Genomic DNA, 16,794 nt, shown 5'->3' on the forward strand with positions numbered 1-16,794 from the left:
TGTGTTTCAAACCTGGCTAAGTCAGCAAGCAGTTTGGTGAGTTGTGCATTTCTGTCTTTTTTAATCCTTGTCCCATGTTTAATGAGAATCCCACGGAGGACGAATTTATGAGCCTCCCACAAGATTCCAGGATCACAACCCTGGATGTCATTCTCTTTAAAATAGAAGTCTAATTCTTTGGTCACATCTGCTAGAACCTCAGGTATTTGTAGTAGACTTTCATTCAGGCGCCAAAATAAAGATCTGGGTGAGGGTCTCTCCATGAGTGTATATGTGAGGTGTACAGGAGCATGGTCTGACCATGTGATCATACCTATTCCTGTGTAGCTTACTAGGTGTAACTGGTCATGAGGTATCAGAAAAAATCGATCCTGGAGTATACCTTGTGGGGGGTGAGTAAAAGGAATAGTCCCTCTCCCCTGAATGTTGGAGTCTCCAGATATCAATCAGGTGAGCCTTGTGTAGGGTTTGCACTATTCGTTTACGATGTGATTGTGGATAGGAGGAATTACCTGAAGAGGTATCTACCGAAGGGGCCAGTGGCACATTAAAGTCTCCCCCCAAGATTAACTGGCCTTCTTGGAATGCCATCAGCTTAGCTATAGTGCGTTTAAGGAAACCATCCTGACTTTCATTAGGGGCGTAGAGTGTCGCAAATGTAAACCGTGATTCCCCCACCAGGCCTTTGAGAAATAAAAAACGACCCTCAGGATCTGCTGATGTCTCCTGACATTGCCATGGGATTTTAATGGAAATCAGGATGGAAACTCCTCTAGATTTGGAATTACAGTTTGTAGAATGGTACACTCGTGGATAAAATCTATTCTGGAGCACAGGGGATTTGTTCATTTTAAAATGCGTCTCCTGGATGAAGGCTATGTCAGTGTGTGATTTTTTAAGGTCGTGGAGCAACATTCGTCTTTTCTCCGGTACATTTAATCCCTTAGCGTTAAGGGAAGTTACCTTAATTGAGTCTACCGCCATGTCTTCAAATAAATAAAAGGGGAGGGGGAGACAAAAAAAAAAGGGGGGGGTGACACAGTAGAAATGGGGGGAGGTGGAAAAGGAAAAGTAGATAGGAAAGAAAAAAGGCAAAAGTGAAATAGAACACCAAATACGGGGGCGGTGACTGGGAAGGTCAGTCAAACCGTCGCCTCGAAAAAGTTAAGAGGAGTAAAAAATAAAAAAATAAATAAAGTCTTATTGACTTAAGGTGCATACAACCCTAAAACTTTGGTTGTATACAAGGGCCTATGTGGGGTGTGGGCAGACCTTACCAGTAGGTGAGGTCCTGTCCCTCCCGCCCATCCTGGGTGCACTTAATAAGCAAGAACCTGTACTATAACAAGGAGTAACAGTAAAAGAATTTCTTGGACCACAAGGTCCTCTGTAGTTACTAATAAAACATAACGGATGCGCCGCACCATAGCCTCCGGACATACTTGAGGCTCCATTACACCACACAAGAGGCGAACCTCCAGGAGTGCAACAGAGCGATCCCCATCAGGATTTCCTTGTCAAAAGAAGTTTATTGAGTATACAATGTTATAAAGATACATAAAGTAAGTTTACAAGGATCTATAAAGTAAGCTCAATGTTTTACAGTAGGGTTTATATAGGTAAATATCATGAAATTTCAAATATTAAACATTGGGTTCACGTAAACCTAAATTAAAGATATATATCATTTCCTTAGTTACTTTTGTAGGTATTTAAATGATTTATACCTACTATACATATTGTTTACAAGTAGAGTGTATATAGGTCAAATAAATTCTGATAATGAGCTTTAATCGTAAGGTGGAGAAAAGGAAAGAGAAAGAAGAAAAAGGGTTGAAAGGTAGAGGTATGGTCCACAAGGTTGTCCCGCTCGTCAGTTTATTATTCTTTTTAGTTCTCTTTGAAGCCTTAGAATGGGTGTCTCTGTAAGTCATTTAATCTGTTACCATGGCAACAGGACAGAGTCATTGAAGTTTGACAGGAACTGTTTTATCCAAGGATGCCAAAGTTTTTCAAATTTTGGAATTTGATTTTGATCGATGGCTACCATCTTAGCATGGGACATTGTATTATTCATTCTGTGAATTGTTTCTGCTAGTACCAATGTAGGAGATTTCCATGCCTTGGCCACTGTTTGTTTTGCAGCCGTTATTAGTTGGATCATAAGTTTGAATTGAGAGAGTGTTAACCATTACTTAATTTTAGATTAAGTAAAGTTAAATATGGATCTGGTTGTATTATTTTTTTAAATATTTTAGATGCAATCACGAAGACTTCCTTCCAGAAGGTTTGGATTACTGGGCACGTCCACCATATGTGTAAATATGTGCCTATTTCTGGGCATCCTCGAAAACAAAGAGCTGAGGTATTAGGTGAATATTTTGCCACTCTAGCGGGTACAAGGTACCAGCGAGTTAGGACTTTATAATTTGTCTCCAGTGCTAAGATGTTGGGTGAAGATGACTTAGATGTGAGCCATATGTTAGACCAGTCCGTGTCTTCTAAAGTTCGTCCCAGGTCCTCCTCCCACCTCTGAACGTAAGAGGGTCTATTAAGATTTGCTACTCCATATAATTGATTATAAAGTGATGAAATTGTACCTTTAGCAAATGGATCTTTTGTACAGATTGATTCAAAAATGGATAATTGGGATAATGGTGTATCCCCCTTTAGGAATGGTGTATAGAAATTTTTGATTTGGAGATATCTAAATATCTCAGAGTTTGGTAGATCATATTTTTCTCTAAGCGATGGGAATGAAAGGAATGATTTAGATGCTATGAAGTCATTTAGTGTCTGAATGCCTGATGTTGTCCAAGCTTTAAAAGAATTTGGGTAGATCCATGCCGGATAAAAGGCCGGATTTCTGATAAAAGAAAGGAGAGGATTGTGTGGAGATTGTAACTGATATTTGGTTTTTAGTTTATCCCAGAGAGATAAGAAGTGTTTAGTTATGGGATTATGAATTTTAAAGCGGTCTTTAGGATCAAGCCATAATAAATTTGATATTAATAGAGGGTCATTTTCTGAAGCCTCTATAAATACCCATAATGGGATTTCCTGTTTTGCATGGTATTTGGACAGACTGGCCAAATGTGCTGCTCTGTAGTAGTTAGTAAAATTAGGGTATCCCAGGCCTCCTTTATTTTTGGGAAGATGTAGTGTGTGTATAGGTATACGTGGTTTAGAAGAGCCCCATATAAACGAAGTTGCTCTTTTTTGTACTATTCTCAAAAAATAGGAAGGAATTGGAATAGGGAGGACTCTGAATAGATAAAGCAATTTGGGTAGAATAGTCATTTTGATTGCATTAATCTTCCCTATCCAGGATAAAGGAAGTTGCGACCATTGTTTTATTAGATTTGTGATCTGTCTTAATACAGGAGGATAATTGGTTGAGAATAAGTCAGAATGAGATGCTGTTAAATGAATTCCAAGATATGGGATTGATTTTTCTGCCCATGTGAATGGGAGTGCAGCCCTAGCCGGGATCAATTCCATGTTTGTGAGTGAAATATTAAGCACTAGGCATTTCTTAGGATTAATCATAAGGACGGATAGGGCTGCAAATTCATCAAGAGCTGGTATTAAGTTAGGACCAGAGATCTGTGGTGATGATAGAAAAAGTAATATATCGTCTGCAAATATACATAATTTGTGTGTAATACCTCCTACTTCAATGCCAGTTATAGTTTGGTTTGTTCTGATGTATTGGGCCATGGGTTCGAGTATAAGGGCAAATAATAAGGGAGATAATGGGCAACCCTGTCGGGTACCTCTTTCGATATTAAAGGCTTCAGATTTGTATCCAGCATATTTTATATAGGCTTTGGGTTTATTATATAATGCTTTGATCCATGTTAAAAAGTGGGGTCCAAAACCCCATTTTTGTAATGAATATTGCATATATTGCCAGGATACTGTGTCAAATGCCCTCTTAATATCGAGAGATAGAAAACATAAAGGGATTTTCCGTTTTTTAGCAATATGTGCCAATAACACTGCCCTGCATATATTATCGCCTGCCTGTCTATTTGGCATGAAGCCTACTTGATCTCTATGTATTAATTTTCCTATAATGCTATTGAGGCGTTTTGCTATTATTTTTGCTAATAATTTAATATCGAGGTTTAACAGAGAGATAGGCCGATAATTCACACAGAAAGTATCATCAGAAAGGGGTTTTGGGATCATACAAACAATTGCCATTAGTGTTTCTTGCCGAAAAGAATGTCCATCTAGAAGTTTGTTAAAAGTTTCAGTGAGAATGGGAGAGAGTATTTCTGAGAATGTTTTATAGTATAAAGCCGAGTAGCCGTCTGGGCCTGGTCTTTTGTTAAGTTTTAGGTCTTTTATGGCGTTAGCAACTTCATCTATAGTTATAGGCTCATCCAAACTGCTTTTTTGATTCTGAGATAACTCAGGTAAGGTTATTTTTGAGAAGAAGGATTCAGCCTCTGTAGGATTAAATTCGTTGTTTGTCTTGTATAAAGTTGCGAGATGTGAGTGAAATTTATGGACTATTTTAACTGGATTACAAGTGTAAAAATTTTTTGATAATTTCAAACGTATTGGTTTGAAAGATTTGTTAGTTGAATTTAATGCCCGAGCCAAATATGTACCTGGTTTGTTTGTATTCATGTAGAAATTGTGTTTGGAGCGTTTGAGGGATTTATCAACTGACTCAGTGAGAAATAGATCGTATTCCAATCTAGATTTTTCCAGATGAGATTTTGTACTCTGAGATGGATTATCTTGAAATGATATGTAGGCTGCATTAAAATTGAGTTCTAGTTTTTTTGCTAGATTTTTGCGTTCCCATTTAAATAGTGCCATTTGTCTTTGTATTGTACCACGCAAGACAGGTTTATGAGCTTCCCACAGTGTTATTGGGGAGATGTCTGTTGTATTATTAATTGATATGTATTCCTTTAAAGCTTGTTCAATGGCCATCTGTAGTGGGTGTTTGAGCATTATGTCCGGTAAGTACCACGTTGGGTCATGGCTGAGGCTATAGTAGTGTATACTGCATTATGGTCAGACCACGGAATCGGAATTATATCTGATGCAATAATTTCTGGTATCATTCCTATTGTTAGAAAAATATGATCTATTCTGGTGAAGGTTTGATGAGGGTGCGAGAAATAAGTGAATTTCTTTTTCATTGGGTTACTTTCTCTCCATGAATCTACCAGATTGTATTTGGAAAGAAGTTGAGATAAAGGTAATCTAGAGGTTATTTTGGATGGTGTAAAAGGTGATTTATCTAGAAATGGGAGGAGGACCTGGTTCGAATCCCCACACATTATCACTGTTCCTATTTTGTGTGTATTAATCACTTGTAATATATGTGAGAGGAATGGTGTAGGTTGTTTGTTAGGAGCGTAGTAGGAAATCACCGTGATTGCTGTATCCATTATATAACCCATGAGTATCAGGTATCTACCTTCTGGGTCTTTAATTTCTGATGATAAGGTGAATGGTGTGGATCGGTGAAATGCAATTAGAGTTCCCCTTTGCTTGGTACAGGCAGAAGCCGTGTAAATTTGTTGATAAAAAGGAGAAATATATTTTGGAGTAGAATCTTTGGTGAAGTGTGTTTCTTGGAGGCATACTATGTGAGCCTTCTTGTTATGGAAAGTACGGAAGGCTTTGGTCCTTTTTTGAGGGACATTTATTCCCTGAACATTCAGGGAAAGTATATTCAGTGGTGCCATGGCAATAGATCAAATAGTTTTGACTTACTTTTTGTTATGCAGAGCTGACTGCGCAGATCAACCTGTGTGGACTGAAGAGATGAATAGATAGAAAGGAAACCAGTGAATTCTGGAGTAAAGAGTAAACAAAAAACATATAAGATTAGATGATACATTGTATAAATTATTTTTTGCAAGTAATCACAATTTACCCGTGAAAGAGAATAAATATCTCTCTCAGGGGAATAAGTGCCTTCGTCACACTCCCACATAATATGGTTGGGAGAATGAGGAGGGCTAATGGGGGTACACGGATCTTCCGCTTACAGGAGACCCCATCAGGATTTCAATACGACACAAACCAATGCAGTGGGGTTGTCTATGAAAATGGTAGTAGTGGAGGCTCATGGGAAGGCGCATCAAACAATAAACCATATAACGTTCCTCCATCTGGAGAGTAATTAGAATAGACATATGCATTAATGACAAGGATGGTGTTCCCCGTTGCTTCAAAACCCCCCTCTTCACAATATCTTGCAAACTTTTTTTTAATTGTATTGCAAGAAACTCAATGACACATCATTTTGGAAAAGAGCAAGGTAAAGGAAGGGTAGGGGGGAAGAAAATAGTGGATGGATGACATCCAGAAAAAGACAGGCAGCCATGAAAAAAAAGCAGAACATTAACCTGGCAAAAGACAAAGCCAAATGAAAAGTGATGGTGGAAGCAAGAATCTAAATATGATGTTTGCCAAAGACCGCAAGCAGTCATGGTAATGGTAATGATATTACATTTTTGAATGGTATACATATGAATTAGATATAATTAATATTGTATTGGTGCATTTTGCGCTGCAGCTATTTCACAAGATTATGCTGGTGCTTCTACATTGCTGCTCACTTTGAGTGACAATTCACTGCTGAAGCCAGCTTGGGAGAAGCAAATACAAAGCAGGTATGTGTCTTCCCTGTAATTACTGATAAAGTCTTGCTAGTATCAGGATCACGAGTGTGACATGGCTCTTATAGAAACATAGTAGGCTGAGCACTTTACATTCTTGGAGAAGAAAGATCCTGAAAGAACAGTTTTAGCTATAGGCATTTAAAGTAAAGATGTCATGAGCCTGGGCAATTCAAAGTGAACATGTAATGGGAAAAATCCTTAACCAGAGAAATGTGTCAAAAGGATCAATAGGTTCAAAGATACTCACAACTGCAGTCTGATGTGACTTTCCTGAAAAGGCTGTCGGTAAGACAGTCCATTAAATTGAAAGAGCAATAGGGAGGCTAGGCTGTAGATTGGCATTTAATTTTAGCTACAGATATCTCTAGATACTGTATAGCTCTAGTTTAAAAAATAAGTATGGCCAGAGATTTTTTGGCCATACTTCTCTTCTGGGTCATAGGAGTGCACTTATTTCTGCATTTCTGTGACCCAGATTCAGCCAACGGCAGGCTAAAACCAACTCTCGGCTGACGTCACAGAGCCAGTCCAGGCTGGATGTCAGGCTGCATCGAAATGCCTGACCAGTAGCTGGTTCCAACCACAGAAAGCCAGAGTCATCCTCTCCCACCCCCTCCCCAGCCTAATGCTCCAATGAAAGCTGGAGGGGCAGAGCAGAGAGTGGTGACTGTCAATGAAGACCAAGAACTGAACGTTCAGTGGTCATGTGATTGCTCAGTTCTCAGTCTTAGAGCAAGCGGGGCCAGCTTCAGCATCCGATCGATGCTGTAGCCATTTAGGTGAGTATGTATGTTTATTTTTTTGCTAACCTACACTTCTCCTTTCAACTGCCTAGGACTGTGACATGCTTTAAGTTAAATTTATTTAAAGCATGCAACCTGAATTAAAGTGGTTCTAAGGGCTGACCTTCTGTGTATAGCTTCCCCCCAGCCACCCCTTACATTTACCTGAGCCCAATCTTAATCTAGTGATGTGGATGAGAGCAACTGCTCTCCCAGCTCTTTCCCTCCTCATTGGCTCAGATACAGCAGAGGGAGCCATTGGCTCCTGCCGTTGTCAATCACAGCCAGTGAGGAGGTGGGGCTGAGCCCCATTCTGTATGTCAATGGACACACAGAGTGGGGCTCGAGAGCAAGCATGCATGAGTGCTCCCATAGCAAGTGGCTTGCTATGGAGGCACTCAGCAGGGAGGAGGAGGAGCCCAGAAAGTCAGTGGGGGACCCGAGAAGAAGAGGATCGGTTTTGCTCTGTGCAAAACCATTGCACCTAGCAGGTAAGTATAACATGTTTGTTATTTTTTTTTCCTTTGATGTCACTTTAAATAGAGGAAAAAACTGCCTAAATTGCCCCTAGCAGCCAATCAGATTCTTCCTTAATTTTCCCATAATTGATGGAAAATAGGAAAAATATATTAACCCTTTTATTTATTTTTTTTACACACAAAATAAACCTCAATCGCAACCTTAATCACTGTCTGGATGCAATGGAATTCAAGAATTTATGATACAGTGTTTACTGTTTATGATAACCATACCTGGGAAACTTTCCAAGGTTAGTATGCCTAGATTTAGATGTAATAAGGTGAAGAAAGAGGGGAGCTAATAGCTGACTGATAAAATGAAAGCAATAATTTAATAGCGGCAAACAAATAGTTTTTCTGGTAGTGTCACACCTGCAGGGGATTAAAATATATATTAATATGGTCCTCTAAACCAGTGATCTCCAAACTGCGGCCCGGGGGCCAGATGCGGCCCCTTGCTTGCTTTTATCGGGCCCTTGGGGCACTATTTTATCCACTGATACCAACAATGGGGCATAAGTCCCCCCCACTGAGACCAGTGAAGGGGCACAACTCCTCCCAATTACACCAATAATGGGGCACAATTCCACTCAATGACACCAATGATGGGGCAAAACTCCTCCCACCGACACCAATAAAGGAGCACAATTCCTCCCAATTACACCAACAATTGGGCCCAATGACATCAACGTTGGGGCACAATTTCTCCCAATGACACCAACAATTGGGCCCAATGGCACCAATGATGGGACACAATTCCTCCAAGCGACACCAACGATAAGGCACAATTCCTCCCACTCACACCAACGATGGGGCACAATTCCTCCCAATGACACCAACAATTGGACACAATGACACCAATGCTGGAGCACAATTCCTCCCAAAGACACCAACAATTGGGCCCAATGACACCAATGATGGAACACAATTTCTCCCAATGACATCAACGTTAAGGCGCAATCCCTCCCACTGACACCAAAGATGGAGCGTTATTTTTTCCCATTGAGGTCGGGACCTTTTCTACTCCCAATGGCCACAGTCTGCCCCCCCCTAAAGTCTGAGGGACAGTAAACTGGCCCCCTGTTTAGAAAGTTTGGAGACCTCTGCTCTAAACAAATAGGCCAGACTTGATAATACAAAGACAAAAAAATATGAAATACCTACAAACAAGCAATTGTTAGAATACATGGGCAACAAATGGACAATCGTGATAAAGAGGTTATGTGTTCTAAGTGTGGAAATATATACTGTATAGTTGCAAACTTGCAATTGCATAGGTTGCTTGAAGAAAGTGAGCTACTGTAGAACAGGCAGTTGTAACAGCAACCAGTCTGCTGGAGAGTTTCTCCATTATTAAAGGCATTGTACACTTTCAAATGTTTTTCATTGTTTTGACTAAGTATTAGTGTAGTTGTATTCCCTGTGCTGTTTGTTTCCATTACCTTGTAATGATGGGCTCACATATTGTGGCTGCAGTTTGTAGTGTCATGGCCCATAGATTCCCCCATGTCCATGTATTAATTCACCTATACAACCAATTTATTTGCCCTGGGACTTAAAATGAGGCACAGCACATATGAATATGAATAACTAGTTTCCAACATTGTTGCTTATCAGCTCTCCTGGCCTCACACTGACAGAGTGTGAGGAGAGCCGATCAGTGGCATCTCCTCACAGGGGAGACTTGTATAGGTCAGTGAGGCCAATCTGTGCTGCCTTTCAGTGCCCATCAGTGCCGCCCATCTGTGTCACCTATCATTGCCCATAAGTGCACTGCCGATCAGTGCTCATCAGTTCCCATCAGTGCCGCCCATCTGTGCCACCTATCATTGCCCATAAGTGCCGTCTATCAGTGCATATCAGTGCTGCATATTAGTGCCTCCTCATCAGTGCCACCCTATCAGTGTCCTTCGGTGCTGCCTCATCAGTGCCCATCAGTGCAGCCTATCAGTGCCCATTAGTGCAGCCTCATCAGCACACATCAGTGAAATTACTTATTTACAAATTTTTCTGACAGAAATGAAGAAAAACTTATATTTTTTCAAAATTTTCTTTTTTTTTGTGTAAAAAATAAAAAACCCAGTGGTGATTAAATACCACCAAAAAAAAGCTCTATTTGTGGGAAGAAAATCTTAAAAAATTCATCTGAAAGCTAAAAATTGGCCTGGGCAGGATGGGGGTGAAAGTGCCCAGTATTGAGGTGGTTAATAAATTAATAAATATTGCAAACAAAAATATGATACAATGGTAACAAGTTGATTTGTAATGAATTCATATTAATGCATTTCATTCATAATTAAATATAGTGTTGACTATATACAATCCAACTGGCAATACATAATTTAAAAAAAATTGCATCAATAAACTGGACGCGTTTCTCGACTCTTTGGCATTCACCATTTGAAATATTGTCATATCTATTCTTAGCTAATTTGCAAGTATTAGAAGCCCCTCTGGTGGCTTTTGAGTTTGGAATTACCTTATGTATTACAAGATACCATTAGGTATGTTACATGCCTGATGTTTTATCTTAAAGATACTATACATGCATCTACTCCTGAAGAGAAAACAAAGAATCAATTTTTGTTTTAATTATGTATTTGCCAGTTGAATTGTATATGGTCAACATTATATTTAATTATGTATAAAATGCATTAATATGGGTTCATTACAAATCAGCTTGTTACCATTTTATCCTCTTTTAGTATGCAATATTTATTAATTTATCAATCAACAATGTTGGAAACTAGTTATTCACTGGTTGTATGTGCTGTGCCTCATTTCAAAGTCCAGGGACAAATAAATTGGTTGTATGGAGATATTAAAGGAGAAGTACAGTCAAAGCTTGTTTGCTTGTGTGCAGTTTGTTCTGCACGACTGTGACCCGTTTTCAGCAGACAGTGGACTTAAGCCCGCTGTTGGCTGATGTCACGGAGTCGGTCCAGGCTCAAGCAAGATTGCGACAATGAAGTTGGTATCTGCCCACATGCATGGACCAGCACCTGACTCTACCTCTCAGTGAGCCGCTGAGAGCATGAGCTGGCCACTCCCGGCCCCTTCACAGCCCAGCGCTCCAGTGGAGCACGGAAAAAGGGGTGCAGAGCAGACAGCAGTGACTGACCGTCACCAGCTCTCATAGCTGCATTCACCTAGGCAAGAATAATTCTTAAAAAAAAAACTCTTTTAATGAAAGGATGGAGGCACATCACTGGGTGCATTAGGTCACATTTCATTTTATTCATTCACCTAGCTTGTCCCTATTCACCAAAGGGACAAGCAACTTCCTGTATCGGGTCATGCAGCATCCAATACAATGCACTGCCATTCACTCTGTGTCGCATTACAAATGTGAGAGTGCTAATGTAATAAAAAAAACAATCTTCTAGCTGCATGGAAGCATTTGTCTCTGAATGTTCTGCCTGCTTGTGTCTGGCAGATCTAATTGCTGCACCTGAAGAGCACAAGACTGAGAGACCCAGGGATTGTGGGATATATAGTTTCTTCACAGGAAATGTCAGTTCTCAGAGTACAGACAGAGGTTGTGCATTAACTGTGCAGTACCATGCCACATGGGTCAGTTTTGAACACAGACTCCTGACACACTGCCAGGAACCATGAAACAGACGGAGACAGAAAATGCAGTAAAATCACACCTTTTAATAAAATGGTAAAAATGGTACAACTGGTAAATGTAGTCAAAACTTAGCCAGGTTTCGGTAGCCAGAATAAGCCAAGAAATCGGGAAGCCAGAGATCAGTGTAGTCAGAGGCAGCAGACAGGATCAGGAACCAGAAGGGATGTCAGCCAGGCAAGTCTTCAACAGGAACACAGCAAGGAGTCTCCATATATGTTGACCAAGGTAAAGGCATTGAAGAAATGAACCAGGCGGTCAAGTAATTCCGTAATCAACGGAATCGGGTAGGCATTCTTAAACGTGATGCAATTGAGACCCCTATAAATCGATACAAGGTCTCAGTTCACCACTCTTCTTTCTTACAAAGAAGAAGCCAGCACCAGCAGGAGATGAGGATTTACGGACGAACCCTTGAGAAAGTGCGTCAGCAACATAGTCCTCCATAGCTTTATCCTCCGAGACAGACAAAGGGTAAACCCGGCCACGGGGAGGCATAGCACCAGGTAGAAGGTCAATTGCGCAATCATACGGCCGGTGTGGAGGCAAACTACCGGCTTGACCCTTGTCAAAGACATTGCTAAATTTGCGGTACTCCTCTGCAAGAAGGAGAGGGAAGAGGCGCACAAGACCTTAGCCACTTTCCGAACACATGTCTTACTCCATTGTGGCGACCAGGAAAGAACCTCAGCATGTAGTTAATCAAGAGGGGCTGTGCCTCTGTAACCAAGGATAACCAATAACCACCGGATAATGAGGAGAGAAAATTAATTGAAAATTTGATTGTCTCATGGTGAATAGCCCCTACAGCCATGGTCAATGGAGCAATCTCATGAGTCACATGGGCAGGCTGTAGAGGTCTCCCATCAATAGCCTTAATGGCAAATGGAGTGGCACAAAGCTGCAGCGGAATCGAGTGCTTAGACACAAAGGCACTGTCTATGAACAGGCCTGCAGCCCCAGAGTCAATTAGACCCTGTGTATGGATGGACGACTCAGACCACGAAAGGGTAACCAAAACTAGAGGCCTAACCTTCAAGGTAACTGTGGATGTAACGAAACCACCTAAGGTCTGTCCCCTACAGGACCTCAGGTGCAAGCGTTTCCTGATGGGTAGGACAGGACTTCAAGAAGTGACCTGCCTGGCCACAATAAAGGAACAATATCTCCCTCCTCCTAAAGGCCCTCTTATCCGCAGAAAGATATGTGAAGCCCAACTGCATGGATTCTACTTCAATGGCAGACTCTGTACCAGGAGGCATGGGAGGTGAGGGAGGCAAGGGAGGGACTGCAAAGTTTGGAGCCAAAAGTACAGGAGGCTTCCACAAGCGCTCCATAAAGGAAGGTCTCTCTTGGAGTCTGAAGTCAATGAGAATGGCAAATGTGATCAACTTCTCCAAGTATGTAGGTACGTCTCGGGCTGCTATCTCATCTTTGATGTTATCTGAGAGACCATGAGAAAAAGCAGCCATGAGGGCCTCATTGTTCCAAGCAACCTCGAATGCCAGAGTACGGAATTCAATGGTGTAATCGGAAACAATTCTTGTACTCTGTTTGATGGACAAGAGGCTCTTTGCAGCAGAAGTAGAGCGTGCAGGAACGTCAAATACCCTTTTAAAGGAAGCCGCAAATTCTGAGTAACTCAGGACAATGGGTTTTTGTGTCTCCTATAGAGGTTTGCCCAGGCCAAGGCTCTTTAGAAAGCAAAGAAATAATGAAGCCAACTTTGCTTCTGTTTGTGAAGAACGCCTAGGACAGCATCTCAAAGTATATTCCAACCTGGTTGAGAAACCCTCTGCATTGAACTGGATTGCCCCCAAATCGATGGGGAAGCGGAGCGGAACCAGACATACCTCTTACAGAGGTAATATCCGAGGCAGGTGCCTGCACAGAGACTGAAGCAGCAGCAGGGACGGCCTGCAACACAGGTTCAACCGGAACAGCCACAGTGGGAGGATCCAGGTGAGCAGTGTGAATCAGTCTGTAACGCTATGGCAAACTGATCCATATGGTGATCCTGCTCATTCAACCTAGAAAAAATATTACCATTAGGTGGATTGCCTGCATCTTCTGAATTCATGGCCTTCGCCTACTGTCAGGAACCATGAAACAGATGGATACAGAAAAAGCAATAAAAATCACACCTTTTAATAAATTGATAAAAATGGTACAACTGGTAAATGTAGTCAAAACATAGCCAGGGTTCAGTAGCTAAATTGGGTAGTCAGAATAAGCCAGGTAATCAGGAAGGCAGAGATCAGCATAGTCAGAGGCAGCAGACAGGATCAGGAACCAGAAGGGCTGTCAGCCAGGCAAGTCTTCAACAGGAACACAGCAGAGAGTCTCTAGATATGTTGACCAAGGTGAAGGCATTGAAGAAATGAACTAGGCAGTTTAAATAGCCAGAAGGGGATGGCTGTGGGCTTGACTGACAAGCAGGAGATGATCAACAGGTGAGCCACTGTGGAACGATGAGTACTGGCAATTAACCAACAGCTGAGCAACCTGAGCACAGAGAAGGAAGGGCTGAGAGCCCAGCCCTAAACACACAGCAATGTGAATATTTATTCTACAATAGGCTGTGCATACAGAGCAACAAATGGCACCATTAAACTACAAGATCAAAGTACACATTATGCAGGTAAAAAACACAAGGTACAGGCAGGAATGTTTAAAAACGAGTGCTAGGAGTAGTGAACTATTGTAGGAGGGTCAAGCGTGGGAGGGACATATGCTTATTGGGGGTGAACTGTCATTTAGGAATGTTGTAATAGGCTAGAAGCAGAAAGAGATAGAAATTGTTAAACTGTCAATTTGGAAAGGCTGTGATTTACATTTATCTGTTTTTTGAGGTGGTTGAGGAGTGAAGGAGGGCTGTTGAAGGAGATTGGGCTAGTAGTTCAGCAATGAGTTCTGATAGTTACATTGGGACTGTGAGAGGGGCTTGATTAGTGATGGTAGGACGGTGAAGTGCAAAGTGGTGGCTAGCAGGTTTGGGGGATTTGGTAGGGAATAAACAGCTTATGGGCTCTATTCCTATCAATGGAGTTATATGACTTTTGGGGGGAGAATGGACAAGTGAAAAGGATGGTGTTCTGATGGAGATAAAAACTGTGACTGGGCAGCAGGGGAAGAAGGTGACTGAGGGGCCAGAGATTAGTGGAGCTGAGAAGGGGATCTAGAAATCCCACTGAATAGCCAGAGCCTAAAATCCCCAGGTTTGATGACAACCTGCAGCTGCTTTAACTGCCAGTTGGCTTTGAGTCTTCAACCCATCAGAATGTCCTTTTTCTCTAAATCATTAACAGTTTCCTGAATGTATATATTTTTAAGAACAAAATTCACATTTACAGCTAAAGGCAAATGATAAAATCAGATTACGGAGGTAAGCATCCTCATTTTTTTAAACCTAAATCAATTTTGTGTTGGGGCCCTTAAGTTGACCATTCACCTTACATTCTGACTGTATAATCTCTGCACAATTTACTTTGAATTTACCAATGCTACTGTATGTAATTTAAAGGCCTACCTAAAAAAACGATTCACTTTATATCCAAGTGGTTTCGCCCCTGCACTACATAGTTGTTGGTAGATTTAAAAGTGATTGTATGGTTAGTTTGTAATGTGTATGGTAGGCTTAATTATCAAAGTGCCATTTCTCAAGGACTCCATTTGCAGTATGCAATATTCTGTGGCCTCAGAATGATTTGATTACTAATGGTTCCTGAGTGAATAATTGATCAATCTGGGGACCCCCAAAATGTGACTGCAGGTTTACAACTTACAGATTGATCTATTCTGCCCTATAATATACAGTGGGGACGGAAAGTATTCAGACCCCCTTAAATTTTTCACTCTTTGTTATATTGCAGCCATTTACTAAAATCATTTCAGTTCATTTTTTTTCCTCATTAATGTACACACAGCACCCCATATTAACAGAAGAACACAGAATTGTTGACATTTTTGCAGATTTATTCAAAAAGAAAAACTGAAATATCACATGGTCCTAAGTATTCAGACCCCTTGCTGTGACACACATATATTTAACTCAGGTGCTGTCCATTTCTTCTGATCATCCTTGAGATGGTTCTACACCTTCATTTGAGTCCAGCTGTGTTTGATTATACTGATTGGACTTGATTAGGAAAGCCACACACCTGTCTATATAAGACCTTACAGCTCACAGTGCATGTCAGAGCAAATGAGAATCATGAGTTCCAAGGAACTGCCTGAAGAGCTCAGAGACAGAATTGTGGCAAGGCACAGAACTGGCCAAGGTTACAAAAAAAATTCTTCTGCACTTAAGGTTCCTAAGAGCACAGTGGTCTCCATAATCCTTAAATGGAAGACGTTTGGGACGACCAGAACCCTTCCTAGAGCTGGCCGTCTGGCCAAACTGAGCTATAGTGGGAGAAGAGCCTTGGTGAGAGAGGTAAAGAAGAACCCAAAGATCACTGTGACTGAGCGCCAGAGACGCAGTCGGGCATCACCCGGTGACCACGCCCCCCTAAAATGTCACAGTCCCATCATGCCCAGGGACTGTGACGGCATAAGGGGGCGGGGTCTCCGCCTATATAAGTCACATCGGAGCGCTCAGAGAGCATTCCAGCCTGAGAGACCGTTATGTCAACATCGGAAGAAGAGAAGAAGAGAAGAAGCCCAGAATTCAAGAAGCCAGAAGTCCGGGCCTCCGCCGGCAAAAGAGTGGCATGAAGATAGTGGAGGAGCCGGCAGAAGAACTGGAACACCGGGAGAAGAGGCCAGAGAGAGCGGAGAAGAACCAACCAGACGCCGGGAGAAGAGGAACTGGAGGGACCCCCTTAGTCGGAAGAAGACCCCCCTGTCTAATAAATTACTTTAAAAACCTGTGTAGTTTGTTTTATTATTGACACTTTTTCCCTAGGTAAATGGGTACCCCATACTCATTCACATAGGGTGGGGGGCCGGGATCTGGGGGCCCTCTTATTAAAGGGGGCTCCCGAATTCCGATAAGCCCCCCTACCGCAGACCCCGACAACCAACGGCCAGGGTTGTCGGGAAGAGGCCCTTGTCCTCATCAACATGGGGACAAGGTGCTTTGTGGTGGGGGGCCCCGCAGGGCGCCCCCTCCCCCAAAGCACCCACCTCCCCATATTGAGGGCATGCGGCCTGGTACGGTTCAGGAGGGGGGGTGGTTGGTCGTCCCCACCCCCTTTCCTGAC

The sequence above is a fragment of the Aquarana catesbeiana genome, linkage group LG01 (genome assembly GCF_042186555.1).
Source record: "Aquarana catesbeiana isolate 2022-GZ linkage group LG01, ASM4218655v1, whole genome shotgun sequence".
NCBI classification, from domain to species: Eukaryota; Metazoa; Chordata; class Amphibia; order Anura; family Ranidae; genus Aquarana; species Aquarana catesbeiana.